Source organism: Engystomops pustulosus, chromosome 9 (genome assembly GCF_040894005.1).
Source record: "Engystomops pustulosus chromosome 9, aEngPut4.maternal, whole genome shotgun sequence".
NCBI lineage: Eukaryota > Metazoa > Chordata > Amphibia > Anura > Leptodactylidae > Engystomops > Engystomops pustulosus.
Genome location: NC_092419.1, coordinates 69541484 through 69555784, shown reverse-complemented (window position 1 = coordinate 69555784; position 14301 = coordinate 69541484). Strand labels below are relative to the sequence as shown.

The window sequence follows — 14301 nt, the reverse complement described above, 5'->3', positions numbered from 1 at the left end:
CATAGAGAAACTAACACAATTTTCAGGTTCAAAAAGGTCAACGGAACTTGGGATTCCCAGCCAGTCTCCCATGCTGGTACTTGCCAAGCCTTAAGCTGCATTGCTGCTGCGATCTGACGAGAGCAGGCACATTCAGCTTAGAATGGCCGTTGACAGCAGCTCTTCAGTTTGAACCTTCTTTTACTATCTCATAGAGAAACTAACACAATTTTCAGGTTCAAAAAGGTCAACGGAACTTGGGATTCCCAGCCAGTCTCCCATGCTGGTACTTGCCAAGCCTTAAGCTGCTGCGATCTGACGAGAGCAGGCACATTCAGCTTAGAATGGCCGTTGACAGCAGCTGTTCAATTTGAACCTTCTTTTACTATCTCATAGAGAAACTAACACAATTTTCAGGTTCAAAAAGGTCAACAGAACTTGGGATTCCCAGCCAGTCTCCCATGCTGGTACTTGCCAAGCCTTAAGCTGCATTGCTGCTGCGATCTGACGAGAGCAGGCACATTCAGCTTAGATTGGCTGTTGACAGCAGCTGTTCAATTTGAACCTTCTTTTACTATCTCATAGAGAAACTAACACAATTTTCAGGTTCAAAAAGGGCAACGGAACTTGGGATTCCCAGCCAGTCTCCCATGCTGGTACTTGCCAAGCCTTAAGCTGCATTGCTGCTGCAATCTGACGAGAGCAGGCACATTCAGCTTAGAATGGCCGTTGACAGCAGCTGTTCAATTTGAACCTTCTTTTACTATCTCATAGAGAAACTAACACAATTTTCAGGTTCAAAAAGGTCAACGGAACTTGGGATTCCCAGCCAGTCTCCCATGCTGGTACTTGCCAAGCCTTAAGCTGCATTGCTGCTGCGATCTGACGAGAGCAGGCACATTCAGCTTAGAATGGCCGTTGACAGCAGCTGTTCAGTTTGAACCTTCTTTTACTATCTCATAGAGAAACTAACACAATTTTCAGGTTCAAAAAGGTCAACGGAACTTGGAATTCGCAGCCAGTCTCCCATGCTGGTACTTGCCAAGCCTTAAGCCGCATCGCTGCTGTGATCCGACAAGAGCACGCACATTCAGCTTAGAATGGCCGTTGACAGCAGCTGTTCAATTTGAACCTTCTTTTACTATCTCATAGAGAAACTAACACAATTTTCAGGTTCAAAAAGGTCAACAGAACTTGGGATTCCCAGCCAGTCTCCCATGCTGGTACTTGCCAAGCCTTAAGCTGCATTGCTGCTGCGATCTGACGAGAGCAGGCACATTCAGCTTAGAATGGCCGTTGACAGCAGCTGTTCAATTTGAACCTTCTTTTACTATCTCATAGAGAAACTAACACAATTTTCAGGTTCAAAAAGGTCAACAGAACTTGGGATTCCCAGCCAGTCTCCCATGCTGGTACTTGCCAAGCCTTAAGCTGCATTGCTGCTGCGATCTGACGAGAGCAGGCACATTCAGCTTAGAATGGCCGTTGACAGCAGCTGTTCAATTTGAACCTTCTTTTACTATCTCAAAGAGAAACTAACACAATTTTCAGGTTCAAAAAGGTCAACGGAACTTGGGATTCCCAGCCAGTCTCCCATGCTGGTACTTGCCAAGCCTTAAGCTGCATTGCTGCTGCCATCTGACGAGAGCAGGCACATTCAGCTTAGAATGGCCGTTGACAGCAGCTGTTCAATTTGAACCTTCTTTTACCATCTTTGACAGAGAAACTAACAATTTTCAGGTTCAAAAAGGTCAGCAGAACTTGGGATTCCCAGCCAGTCTCCCATGCTGGTACTTGCCAAGCCTTAAGCTGCATTGCTGCTGCGATCTGACGAGAGCAGGCACATTCAGCTTAGAATGGCCGTTGACAGCAGCTGCCTAATTTCTACTTTCTTTTACTATCTCATAGAGAAACTAACACAATTTTCAGGTTCAAAAAGGTCAACGAAACTTGGGATTCCCAGCCAGTCTCCCATGCTGGTACTTGCCAAGCCTTAAGCTGCATTGCTGCTGCGATCTGACGAGAGCAGGCACATTCAGCTTAGAATGGCCGTTGACAGCAGCTGTTCAGTTTGAACCTTCTTTTACTATCTCATAGAGAAACTAACACAATTTTCAGGTTCAAAAAGGTCAACGGAACTTGGGATTCCCAGCCAGTCTCCCAAGCTGGTACTTGCCAAGCCTTAAGCTGCATTGCTGCTGCGATCTGACGAGAGCAGGCACATTCAGCTTAGAATGGCCGTTGACAGCAGCTGTGCAGTTTGAACCTTCTTTTACTATCTCATAGAGAAACTAACACAATTTTCAGGTTCAAAAAGGTCAACGGAACTTGGGATTCCCAGCCAGTCTCCCATGCTGGTACTTGCCAAGCCTTAAGCTGCATTGATGCTGCGATCTGACGAGAGCAGGCACATTCAGCTTAGAATGGCCGTTGACAGCAGCTGTTCAGTTTGAACCTTCTTTTACTATCTCATAGAGAAACTAACACAATTTTCAGGTTCAAAAATGTCAACGGAACTTGGAATTCGCAGCCAGTCTCCCATGCTGGTACTTGCCAAGCCTTAAGCCGCATCGCTGCTGTGATCCGACAAGAGCACGCACATTCAGCTTAGAATGGCCGTTGACAGCAGCTTTTCAATTTGAACCTTCTTTTACTATCTCATAGAGAAACTAACACAATTTTCAGGTTCAAAAAGGTCAACGGAACTTGGGATTCCCAGGCAGTCTCCCATGCTGGTACTTGCCAAGCCTTAAGCTGCATTGCTGCTGCGATCTGACGAGAGCAGGCACATTCAGCTTAGAATGGCCGTTGACAGCAGCTGTTCAATTTGAACCTTCTTTTACTATCTCATAGAGAAACTAACACAATTTTCAGGTTCAAAAAGGTCAACGGAACTTGGGATTCCCAGCCAGTCTCCCATGCTGGTACTTGCCAAGCCTTAAGCTGCATTGCTGCTGCGATCTGACGAGAGCAGGCACATTCAGCTTAGAATGGCTGTTGACCGCAGCTGTTCAATTTGAACCTTCTTTTACTATCTCATAGAGAAACTAACACAATTTTCAGGTTCAAAAAGGTCAACGGAACTTGGGATTCCCAGCCAGTCTCCCATGCTGGTACTTGCCAAGCCTTAAGCTGCATTGATGCTGCGATCTGACGAGAGCAGGCACATTCAGCTTAGAATGGCCGTTGACAGCAGCTGTTCAGTTTGAACCTTCTTTTACTATCTCATAGAGAAACTAACACAATTTTCAGGTTCAAAAAGGTCAACGGAACTTGGGATTCCCAGCCAGTCTCCCATGCTGGTACTTGCCAAGCCTTAAGCTGCATTGCTGCTGCGATCTGACGAGAGCAGGCACATTCAGCTTAGAATGGCCGTTGACAGCAGCTGTTCAGTTTGAACCTTCTTTTACTATCTCATAGAGAAACTAACACAATTTTCAGGTTCAAAAAGGTCAACGGAACTTGGGATTCCCAGCCAGTCTCCCATGCTGGTACTTGCCAAGCCTTAAGCTGCATTGCTGCTGCGATCTGACGAGAGCAGGCACATTCAGCTTAGAATGGCCGTTGACAGCAGCTGTTCAATTTGAACCTTCTTTTACCATCTTTGACAGAGAAACTAACAATTTTCAGGTTCAAAAAGGTCAACGGAACTTGGGATTCCCAGCTAGTCTCCCATGCTTGTACTTGCCAAGCCTTAAGCTGCATTGCTGCTGCGATCTGTCGAGAGCAGGCACATTCAGCTTAGAATGGCCGTTGACAGCAGCTGTTCAATTTGAACCTTCTTTTACTATCTCATAGAGAAACTAACACAATTTTCAGGTTCAAAAAGGTCAACGGAACTTGGGATTCCCAGCCAGTCTCCCATGCTGGTACTTGCCAAGCCTTAAGCTGCATTGCTGCTGCGATCTGACGAGAGCAGGCACATTCAGCTTAGAATGGCCGTTGACAGCAGCTGTTCAATTTGAACCTTCTTTTACTATCTCATAGAGAAACTAACACAATTTTCAGGTTCAAAAAGGTCAACAGAACTTGGGATTCCCAGCCAGTCTCCCATGCTGGTACTTGCCAAGCCTTAAGCTGCATTGCTGCTGCGATCTGACGAGAGCAGGCACATTCAGCTTAGAATGGCCGTTGACAGCAGCTGTTCAATTTGAACCTTCTTTCACTATCTCATAGAAAAACTAACACAATTTTCAGGTTCAAAAAGGTCAACAGAACTTGGGATTTCCAGCCAGTCTCCCATGCTGGTACTTGCCAAGCCTTAAGCTGCATTGCTGCTGCGATCTGACGAGAGCAGGCACATTCAGCTTAGAATGGCCGTTGACAGCAGCTGTTCAATTTGAACCTTCTTTTACTATCTCATAGAGAAACTAACACAATTTTCAGGTTCAAAAAGGTCAACGGAACTTGGGATTCCCAGCCAGTCTCCCATGCTGGTACTTGCCAAGCCTTAAGCTGCATTGCTGCTGCGATCTGACGAGAGCAGGCACATTCAGCTTAGAATGGCCGTTGACAGCAGCTGTTCAGTTTGAACCTTCTTTTACTATCTCATAGAGAAACTAACACAATTTTCAGGTTCAAAAAGGTGAACGGAACTTGGGATTCCCAGCCAGTCTCCCATGCTGGTACTTGCCAAGCCTTAAGCTGCATTGATGCTGCGATCTGACGAGAGCAGGCACATTCAGCTTAGAATGGCCGTTGACAGCAGCTGTTCAATTTGAACCTTCTTTTACCATCTTTGACAGAGAAACTAACAATTTTCAGGTCCAAAAAGTTCAACAGAACTTGGGATTCCCAGCCAGTCTCCCATGCTGGTATTTGCCAAGCCTTAAGCTGCATTGATGCTGCGATCTGACGAGAGCAGGCACATTCAGCTTAGAATGGCCGTTGACAGCAGCTGTTCAGTTTGAACCTTCTTTTACTATCTCATAGAGAAACTAACACAATTTTCAGGTTCAAAAAGGTCAACAGAACTTGGAATTCGCAGCCAGTCTCCCATGCTGGTACTTGCCAAGCCTTAAGCCGCATCGCTGCTGTGATCCGACAAGAGCACGCACATTCAGCTTAGAATGGCCGTTGACAGCAGCTGTTCAATTTGAACCTTCTTTTACTATCTTATAGAGAAACTAACACAATTTTCAGGTTCAAAAAGGTCAAAGGAACTTGGGATTCCCAGCCAGTCTCCCATGCTGGTACTTGCCAAGCCTTAAGCTGCATTGCTGCTGCGATCTGACGAGAGCAGGAACATTCAGCTTAGAATGGCCGTTGACAGCAGCTGTTCAATTTGAACCTTCTTTTACCATCTTTGACAGAGAAACTAACAATTTTCAGGTTCAAAAAGGTCAACAGAACTTGGGATTCGCAGCCAGTCTCCCATGCTGGTACTTGCCAAGCCTTACGCCGCATCGCTGCTGTGATCCGACAAGAGCACGCACATTCAGCTTAGAATGGCCGTTGACAGCAGCTGTTCAATTTGAACCTTCTTTTACTATCTCATAGAGAAACTAACACAATTTTCAGGTTCAAAAAGGTCAACGGAACTTGGGATTCGCAGCCAGTCTCCCATGCTGGTACTTGCCAAGCCTTAAGCTGCATTGCTGCTGCGATTTGACGAGAGCAGGCACATTCAGCTTAGAATGGCCGTTGACAGCAGCTGTTCAATTTGAACCTTCTTTTACTATCTCATAGAGAAACTAACCCAATTTTCAGGTTCAAAAAGGTCAACGGAACTTGGGATTCCCAGCCAGTCTCCCATGCTGGTACTTGCCAAGCCTTAAGCTGCATTGCTGCTGCGATCTGACGAGAGCAGGCACATTCAGCTTAGAATGGCCGTTGACAGCAGCTGTTCAATTTGAACCTTCTTTTACTATCTCATAGAGAAACTAACACAATTTTCAGGTTCAAAAAGGTCAACGGAACTTGGGATTCCCAGGCAGTCTCCCATGCTGGTACTTGCCAAGCCTTAAGCTGCATTGCTGCTGCGATCTGACGAGAGCAGGCACATTCAGCTTAGAATGGCCGTTGACAGCAGCTGTTCAATTTGAACCTTCTTTTACCATCTTTGACAGAGAAACTAACAATTTTCAGGTTCAAAAAGGTCAACAGAACTTGGGATTCGCAGCCAGTCTCCCATGCTGGTACTTGCCAAGCCTTACGCCGCATCGCTGCTGTGATCCGACAAGAGCACGCACATTCAGCTTAGAATGGCCGTTGACAGCAGCTGTTCAATTTGAACCTTCTTTTACTATCTCATAGAGAAACTAACACAATTTTCAGGTTCAAAAAGGTCAACGGAACTTGGGATTCCCAGCCAGTCTCCCATGCTGGTACTTGCCAAGCCTTAAGCTGCGTTGCTGCTGCGATTTGACGAGAGCAGGCACATTCAGCTTAAAATGGCCGTTGACAGCAGCTGTTCAATTTGAACCTTCTTTTACCATCTTTGACAGAGAAACTAACAATTTTCAGGTTCAAAAAGGTCAACAGAACTTGGGATTCCCAGCCAGTCTCCCATGCTGGTACTTGCCAAGCCTTAAGCTGCATTGATGCTGCGATCTGACGAGAGCAGGCACATTCAGCTTAGAATGGCCGTTGACAGCAGCTGTTCAGTTTGAACCTTCTTTTACTATCTCATAGAGAAACTAACACAATTTTCAGGTTCTAAAAGGTCAACGGAACTTGGAATTCGCAGCCAGTCTCCCATTCTGGTACTTGCCAAGCCTTAAGCCGCATCGCTGCTGTGATCCGACAAGAGCACGCACATTCAGCTTAGAATGGCCGTTGACAGCAGCTGTTCAATTTGAACCTTCTTTTACTATCTCATAGAGAAACTAACACAATTTTCAGGTTCAAAAAGGTCAACAGAACTTGGGATTCCCAGCCAGTCTCCCATGCTGGTACTTGCCAAGCCTTAAGCTGCATTGCTGCTGCGATCTGACGAGAGCAGGCACATTCAGCTTAGAATGGCCGTTGACAGCAGCTGTTCAATTTGAACCTTCTTTTACTATCTCATAGAGAAACTAACACAATTTTCAGGTTCAAAAAGGTCAACAGAACTTGGGATTCCCAGCCAGTCTCCCATGCTGGTACTTGCCAAGCCTTAAGCTGCATTGCTGCTGCGATCTGACGAGAGCAGGCACATTCAGCTTAGAATGGCTGTTGACAGCAGCTGTTCAATTTGAACCTTCTTTTACTATCTCATAGAGAAACTAACACAATTTTCAGGTTCAAAAAGGTCAACGGAACTTGGGATTCCCAGCCAGTCTCCCATGCTGGTACTTGCCAAGCCTTAAGCTGCATTGCTGCTGCGATCTGACGAGAGCAGGCACATTCAGCTTATAATGGCCGTTGACAGCAGCTGTTCAGTTTGAACCTTCTTTTACTATCTCATAGAGAAACTAACACAATTTTCAGGTTCAAAAAGGTCAACGGAACTTGGGATTCCCAGCCAGTCTCCCATGCTGGTACTTGCCAAGCCTTAAGCTGCATTGCTGCTGCGATCTGACGAGAGCAGGCACATTCAGCTTAGAATGGCCGTTGACAGCAGCTGTTCAATTTGAACCTTCTTTTACTATCTCATAGAGAAACTAACACAATTTTCAGGTTCAAAAAGGTCAACGGAACTTGGGATTCCCAGCTAGTCTCCCATGCTGGTACTTGCCAAGCCTTAAGCTGCATTGCTGCTGCCATCTGACGAGAGCAGGCACATTCAGCTTAGAATGGCCGTTGACAGCAGCTGTTCAATTTGAACCTTCTTTTACCATCTTTGACAGAGAAACTAACAATTTTCAGGTTCAAAAAGGTCAGCAGACCTTGGGATTCCCAGCCAGTCTCCCATGCTGGTACTTGCCAAGCCTTAAGCTGCATTACTGCTGCGATCTAGCGAGAGCAGGCACATTCAGCTTAGAATGGCCGTTGACAGCAGCTGCCTAATTTCTACTTTCTTTTACTATCTCATAGAGAAACTAACACAATTTTCAGGTTCAAAAAGGTCAACGAAACTTGGGATTCCCAGCCAGTCTCCCATGCTGGTACTTGCCAAGCCTTAAGCTGCATTGCTGCTGCGATCTGACGAGAGCAGGCACATTCAGCTTAGAATGGCCGTTGACAGCAGCTGTTCAGTTTGAACCTTCTTTTACTATCTCATAGAGAAACTAACACAATTTTCAGGTTCAAAAAGGTCAACGGAACTTGGGATTCCCAGCCAGTCTCCCATGCTGGTACTTGCCAAGCCTTAAGCTGCATTGCTGCTGCGATCTGACGAGAGCAGGCACATTCAGCTTAGAATGGCCGTTGACAGCAGCTGTTCAGTTTGAACCTTCTTTTACTATCTCATAGAGAAACTAACACAATTTTCAGGTTCAAAAAGGTCAACGGAACTTGGGATTCCCAGCCAGTCTCCCATGCTGGTACTTGCCAAGCCTTAAGCTGCTGCGATCTGACGAGAGCAGGCACATTCAGCTTAGAATGGCCGTTGACAGCAGCTGTTCAATTTGAACCTTCTTTTACTATCTCATAGAGAAACTAACACAATTTTCAGGTTCAAAAAGGTCAACAGAACTTGGGATTCCCAGCCAGTCTCCCATGCTGGTACTTGCCAAGCCTTAAGCTGCATTGCTGCTGCGATCTGACGAGAGCAGGCACATTCAGCTTAGAATGGCCGTTGACAGCAGCTGTTCAGTTTGAACCTTCTTTTACTATCTCATAGAGAAACTAACACAATTTTCAGGTTCAAAAAGGTCAACGGAACTTGGAATTCGCAGCCAGTCTCCCATGCTGGTACTTGCCAAGCCTTAAGCCGCATCGCTGCTGTGATCCGACAAGAGCACGCACATTCAGCTTAGAATGGCCGTTGACAGCAGCTGTTCAATTTGAACCTTCTTTTACTATCTCATAGAGAAACTAACACAATTTTCAGGTTCAAAAAGGTCAACAGAACTTGGGATTCCCAGCCAGTCTCCCATGCTGGTACTTGCCAAGCCTTAAGCTGCATTGCTGCTGCGATCTGACGAGAGCAGGCACATTCAGCTTAGAATGGCCGTTGACAGCAGCTGTTCAATTTGAACCTTCTTTTACTATCTCATAGAGAAACTAACACAATTTTCAGGTTCAAAAAGGTCAACAGAACTTGGGATTCCCAGCCAGTCTCCCATGCTGGTACTTGCCAAGCCTTAAGCTGCATTGCTGCTGCGATCTGACGAGAGCAGGCACATTCAGCTTAGAATGGCCGTTGACAGCAGCTGTTCAATTTGAACCTTCTTTTACTATCTCAAAGAGAAACTAACACAATTTTCAGGTTCAAAAAGGTCAACGGAACTTGGGATTCCCAGCCAGTCTCCCATGCTGGTACTTGCCAAGCCTTAAGCTGCATTGCTGCTGCCATCTGACGAGAGCAGGCACATTCAGCTTAGAATGGCCGTTGACAGCAGCTGTTCAATTTGAACCTTCTTTTACCATCTTTGACAGAGAAACTAACAATTTTCAGGTTCAAAAAGGTCAGCAGAACTTGGGATTCCCAGCCAGTCTCCCATGCTGGTACTTGCCAAGCCTTAAGCTGCATTGCTGCTGCGATCTGACGAGAGCAGGCACATTCAGCTTAGAATGGCCGTTGACAGCAGCTGCCTAATTTCTACTTTCTTTTACTATCTCATAGAGAAACTAACACAATTTTCAGGTTCAAAAAGGTCAACGAAACTTGGGATTCCCAGCCAGTCTCCCATGCTGGTACTTGCCAAGCCTTAAGCTGCATTGCTGCTGCGATCTGACGAGAGCAGGCACATTCAGCTTAGAATGGCCGTTGACAGCAGCTGTTCAGTTTGAACCTTCTTTTACTATCTCATAGAGAAACTAACACAATTTTCAGGTTCAAAAAGGTCAACGGAACTTGGGATTCCCAGCCAGTCTCCCAAGCTGGTACTTGCCAAGCCTTAAGCTGCATTGCTGCTGCGATCTGACGAGAGCAGGCACATTCAGCTTAGAATGGCCGTTGACAGCAGCTGTGCAGTTTGAACCTTCTTTTACTATCTCATAGAGAAACTAACACAATTTTCAGGTTCAAAAAGGTCAACGGAACTTGGGATTCCCAGCCAGTCTCCCATGCTGGTACTTGCCAAGCCTTAAGCTGCTGCGATCTGACGAGAGCAGGCACATTCAGCTTAGAATGGCCGTTGACAGCAGCTGTTCAATTTGAACCTTCTTTTACTATCTCATAGAGAAACTAACACAATTTTCAGGTTCATAAAGGTCAACAGAACTTGGGATTCCCAGCCAGTCTCCCATGCTGGTACTTGCCAAGCCTTAAGCTGCATTGCTGCTGCGATCTGACGAGAGCAGGCACATTCAGCTTAGATTGGCTGTTGACAGCAGCTGTTCAATTTGAACCTTCTTTTACTATCTCATAGAGAAACTAACACAATTTTCAGGTTTAAAAAGGTCAACGGAACTTGGGATTCCCAGCCAGTCTCCCATGCTGGTACTTGCCAAGCCTTAAGCTGCATTGCTGCTGCAATCTGACGAGGGAAGGCACATTCAGCTTAGAATGGCCGTTGACAGCAGCTGTTCAATTTGAACCTTCTTTTACTATCTCATAGAGAAACTAACACAATTTTCAGGTTCAAAAAAGTCAACGGAACTTGGGATTCCCAGCCAGTCTCCCATGCTGGTACTTGCCAAGCCTTAAGCTGCATTGCTGCTGCCATCTGACGAGAGCAGGCACATTCAGCTTAGAATGGCCGTTGACAGCAGCTGTTCAATTTGAACCTTCTTTTACTATCTTTGACAGAGAAACTAACAATTTTCAGGTTCAAAAAGGTCAGCAGAACTTGGGATTCCCAGCCAGTCTCCCATGCTGGTACTTGCCAAGCCTTAAGCTGCATTGCTGCTGCGATCTAACGAGAGCAGGCACATTCAGCTTAGAATGGCCGTTGACAGCAGCTGCCTAATTTCTACTTTCTTTTACTATCTCATAGAGAAACTAACACAATTTTCAGGTTCAAAAAGGTCAACGAAACTTGGGATTCCCAGCCAGTCTCCCATGCTGGTACTTGCCAAGCCTTAAGCTGCATTGATGCTGCGATCTGACGAGAGCAGGCACAATTAGCTTAGAATGGCCGTTGACAGCAGCTGTTCAGTTTGAACCTTCTTTTTCTATCTCATAGAGAAACTAACACAATTTTCAGGTTCAAAAATGTCAACGGAACTTGGGATTCCCAGCCAGTCTCCCATGCTGGTACTTGCCAAGCCTTAAGCTGCATTGCTGCTGCGATCTGACGAGAGCAGGCACATTCAGCTTAGAATGGCCGTTGACAGCAGCTGTTCAGTTTGAACCTTCTTTTACTATCTCATAGAGAAACTAACACAATTTTCAGGTTCAAAAAGGTCAACGGAACTTGGGATTCCCAGCCAGTCTCCCATGCTGGTACTTGCCAAGCCTTAAGCTGCATTGCTGCTGCGATCTGACGAGAGCAGGCACATTCAGCTTAGAATGGCCGTTGACAGCAGCTGTTCAATTTGAACCTTCTTTTACTATCTCATAGAGAAACTAACACAATTTTCAGGTTCAAAAAGGTCAACGGAACTTGGGATTTCCAGCCAGTCTCCCATGCTGGTACTTGCCAAGCCTTAAGCTGCTGCGATCTGACGAGAGCAGGCACATTCAGCTTAGAATGGCCGTTGACAGCAGCTGTTCAATTTGAACCTTCTTTTACTATCTCATAGAGAAACTAACACAATTTTCAGGTTCAAAAAGGTCAACAAAACTTGGGATTCCCAGCCAGTCTCCCATGCTGGTACTTGCCAAGCCTTAAGCTGCATTGCTGCTGCGATCTGACGAGAGCAGGCACATTCAGCTTAGAATGGCTGTTGACCGCAGCTGTTCAATTTGAACCTTCTTTTACTATCTCATAGAGAAACTAACACAATTTTCAGGTTCAAAAAGGTCAACGGAACTTGGGATTCCCAGCCAGTCTCCCATGCTGGTACTTGCCAAGCCTTAAGCTGCATTGATGCTGCGATCTGACGAGAGCAGGCACATTCAGCTTAGAATGGCCGTTGACAGCAGCTGTTCAGTTTGAACCTTCTTTTACTATCTCATAGAGAAACTAACACAATTTTCAGGTTCAAAAAGGTCAACGGAACTTGGGATTCCCAGCCAGTCTCCCATGCTGGTACTTGCCAAGCCTTAAGCTGCATTGCTGCTGCGATCTGACGAGAGCAGGCACATTCAGCTTAGAATGGCCGTTGACAGCAGCTGTTCAGTTTGAACCTTCTTTTACTATCTCATAGAGAAACTAACACAATTTTCAGGTTCAAAAAGGTCAACGGAACTTGGGATTCCCAGCCAGTCTCCCATGCTGGTACTTGCCAAGCCTTAAGCTGCATTGCTGCTGCGATCTGACGAGAGCAGGCACATTCAGCTTAGAATGGCCGTTGACAGCAGCTGTTCAATTTGAACCTTCTTTTACCATCTTTGACAGAGAAACTAACAATTTTCAGGTTCAAAAAGGTCAACGGAACTTGGGATTCCCAGCTAGTCTCCCATGCTGGTACTTGCCAAGCCTTAAGCTGCATTGCTGCTGCGATCTGACGAGAGCAGGCACATTCAGCTTAGAATGGCCGTTGACAGCAGCTGTTCAATTTGAACCTTCTTTTACTATCTCATAGAGAAACTAACACAATTTTCAGGTTCAAAAAGGTCAACGGAACTTGGGATTCCCAGCCAGTCTCCCATGCTGGTACTTGCCAAGCCTTAAGCTGCATTGCTGCTGCGATCTGACGAGAGCAGGCACATTCAGCTTAGAATGGCCGTTGACAGCAGCTGTTCAATTTGAACCTTCTTTTACTATCTCATAGAGAAACTAACACAATTTTCAGGTTCAAAAAGGTCAACAGAACTTGGGATTCCCAGCCAGTCTCCCATGCTGGTACTTGCCAAGCCTTAAGCTGCATTGCTGCTGCGATCTGACGAGAGCAGGCACATTCAGCTTAGAATGGCCGTTGACAGCAGCTGTTCAATTTGAACCTTCTTTCACTATCTCATAGAAAAACTAACACAATTTTCAGGTTCAAAAAGGTCAACAGAACTTGGGATTTCCAGCCAGTCTCCCATGCTGGTACTTGCCAAGCCTTAAGCTGCATTGCTGCTGCGATCTGACGAGAGCAGGCACATTCAGCTTAGAATGGCCGTTGACAGCAGCTGTTCAATTTGAACCTTCTTTTACTATCTCATAGAGAAACTAACACAATTTTCAGGTTCAAAAAGGTCAACGGAACTTGGGATTCCCAGCCAGTCTCCCATGCTGGTACTTGCCAAGCCTTAAGCTGCATTGCTGCTGCGATCTGACGAGAGCAGGCACATTCAGCTTAGAATGGCCGTGGACAGCAGCTGTTCAGTTTGAACCTTCTTTTACTATCTCATAGAGAAACTAACACAATTTTCAGGTTCAAAATGGTGAACGGAACTTGGGATTCCCAGCCAGTCTCCCATGCTGGTACTTGCCAAGCCTTAAGCTGCATTGATGCTGCGATCTGACGAGAGCAGGCACATTCAGCTTAGAATGGCCGTTGACAGCAGCTGTTCAGTTTGAACCTTCTTTTTCTATCTCATAGAGAAACTAACACAATTTTCAGGTTCAAAAATGTCAACGGAACTTGGGATTCCCAGCCAGTCTCCCATGCTGGTACTTGCCAAGCCTTAAGCTGCATTGCTGCTGCGATCTGACGAGAGCAGGCACATTCAGCTTAGAATGGCCGTTGACAGCAGCTGTTCAATTTGAACCTTCTTTTACCATCTTTGACAGAGAAACTAACAATTTTCAGGTTCAAAAAGGTCAACAGAACTTGGGATTCCCAGCCAGTCTCCCATGCTGGTACTTGCCAAGCCTTAAGCTGCATTGATGCTGCGATCTGACGAGAGCAGGCACATTCAGCTTAGAATGGCCGTTGACAGCAGCTGTTCAGTTTGAACCTTCTTTTACTATCTCATAGAGAAACTAACACAATTTTCAGGTTCAAAAATGTCAACGGAACTTGGAATTCGCAGCCAGTCTCCCATGCTGGTACTTGCCAAGCCTTAAGCCGCATCGCTGCTGTGATCCGACAAGAGCACGCACATTCAGCTTAGAATGGCCGTTGACAGCAGCTTTTCAATTTGAACCTTCTTTTACTATCTCATAGAGAAACTAACACAATTTTCAGGTTCAAAAAGGTCAACGGAACTTGGGATTCCCAGGCAGTCTCCCATGCTGGTACTTGCCAAGCCTTAAGCTGCATTGCTGCTGCGATCTGACGAGAGCAGGCACATTCAGCTTAGAATGGCCGTTGACAGCA

The 14301-nt window shown here is 45.9% G+C and overlaps 3 pseudogenes; all 3 read right to left on the bottom strand.

Annotated features, from left to right (window-relative positions):
* Positions 1 to 2674: 2674 nt before the first annotated feature.
* LOC140096569 (5S ribosomal RNA) lies at positions 2675 to 2792 on the bottom strand (annotated as a pseudogene).
* A 3095-nt stretch (positions 2793 to 5887) lies between these two features.
* On the bottom strand, positions 5888 to 6005 carry LOC140096568 (5S ribosomal RNA; annotated as a pseudogene).
* Positions 6006 to 14179: 8174 nt separating this feature from the next.
* LOC140096567 (5S ribosomal RNA) lies at positions 14180 to 14297 on the bottom strand (annotated as a pseudogene).
* Between the last annotated feature and the right edge of the window lie 4 nt (positions 14298 to 14301).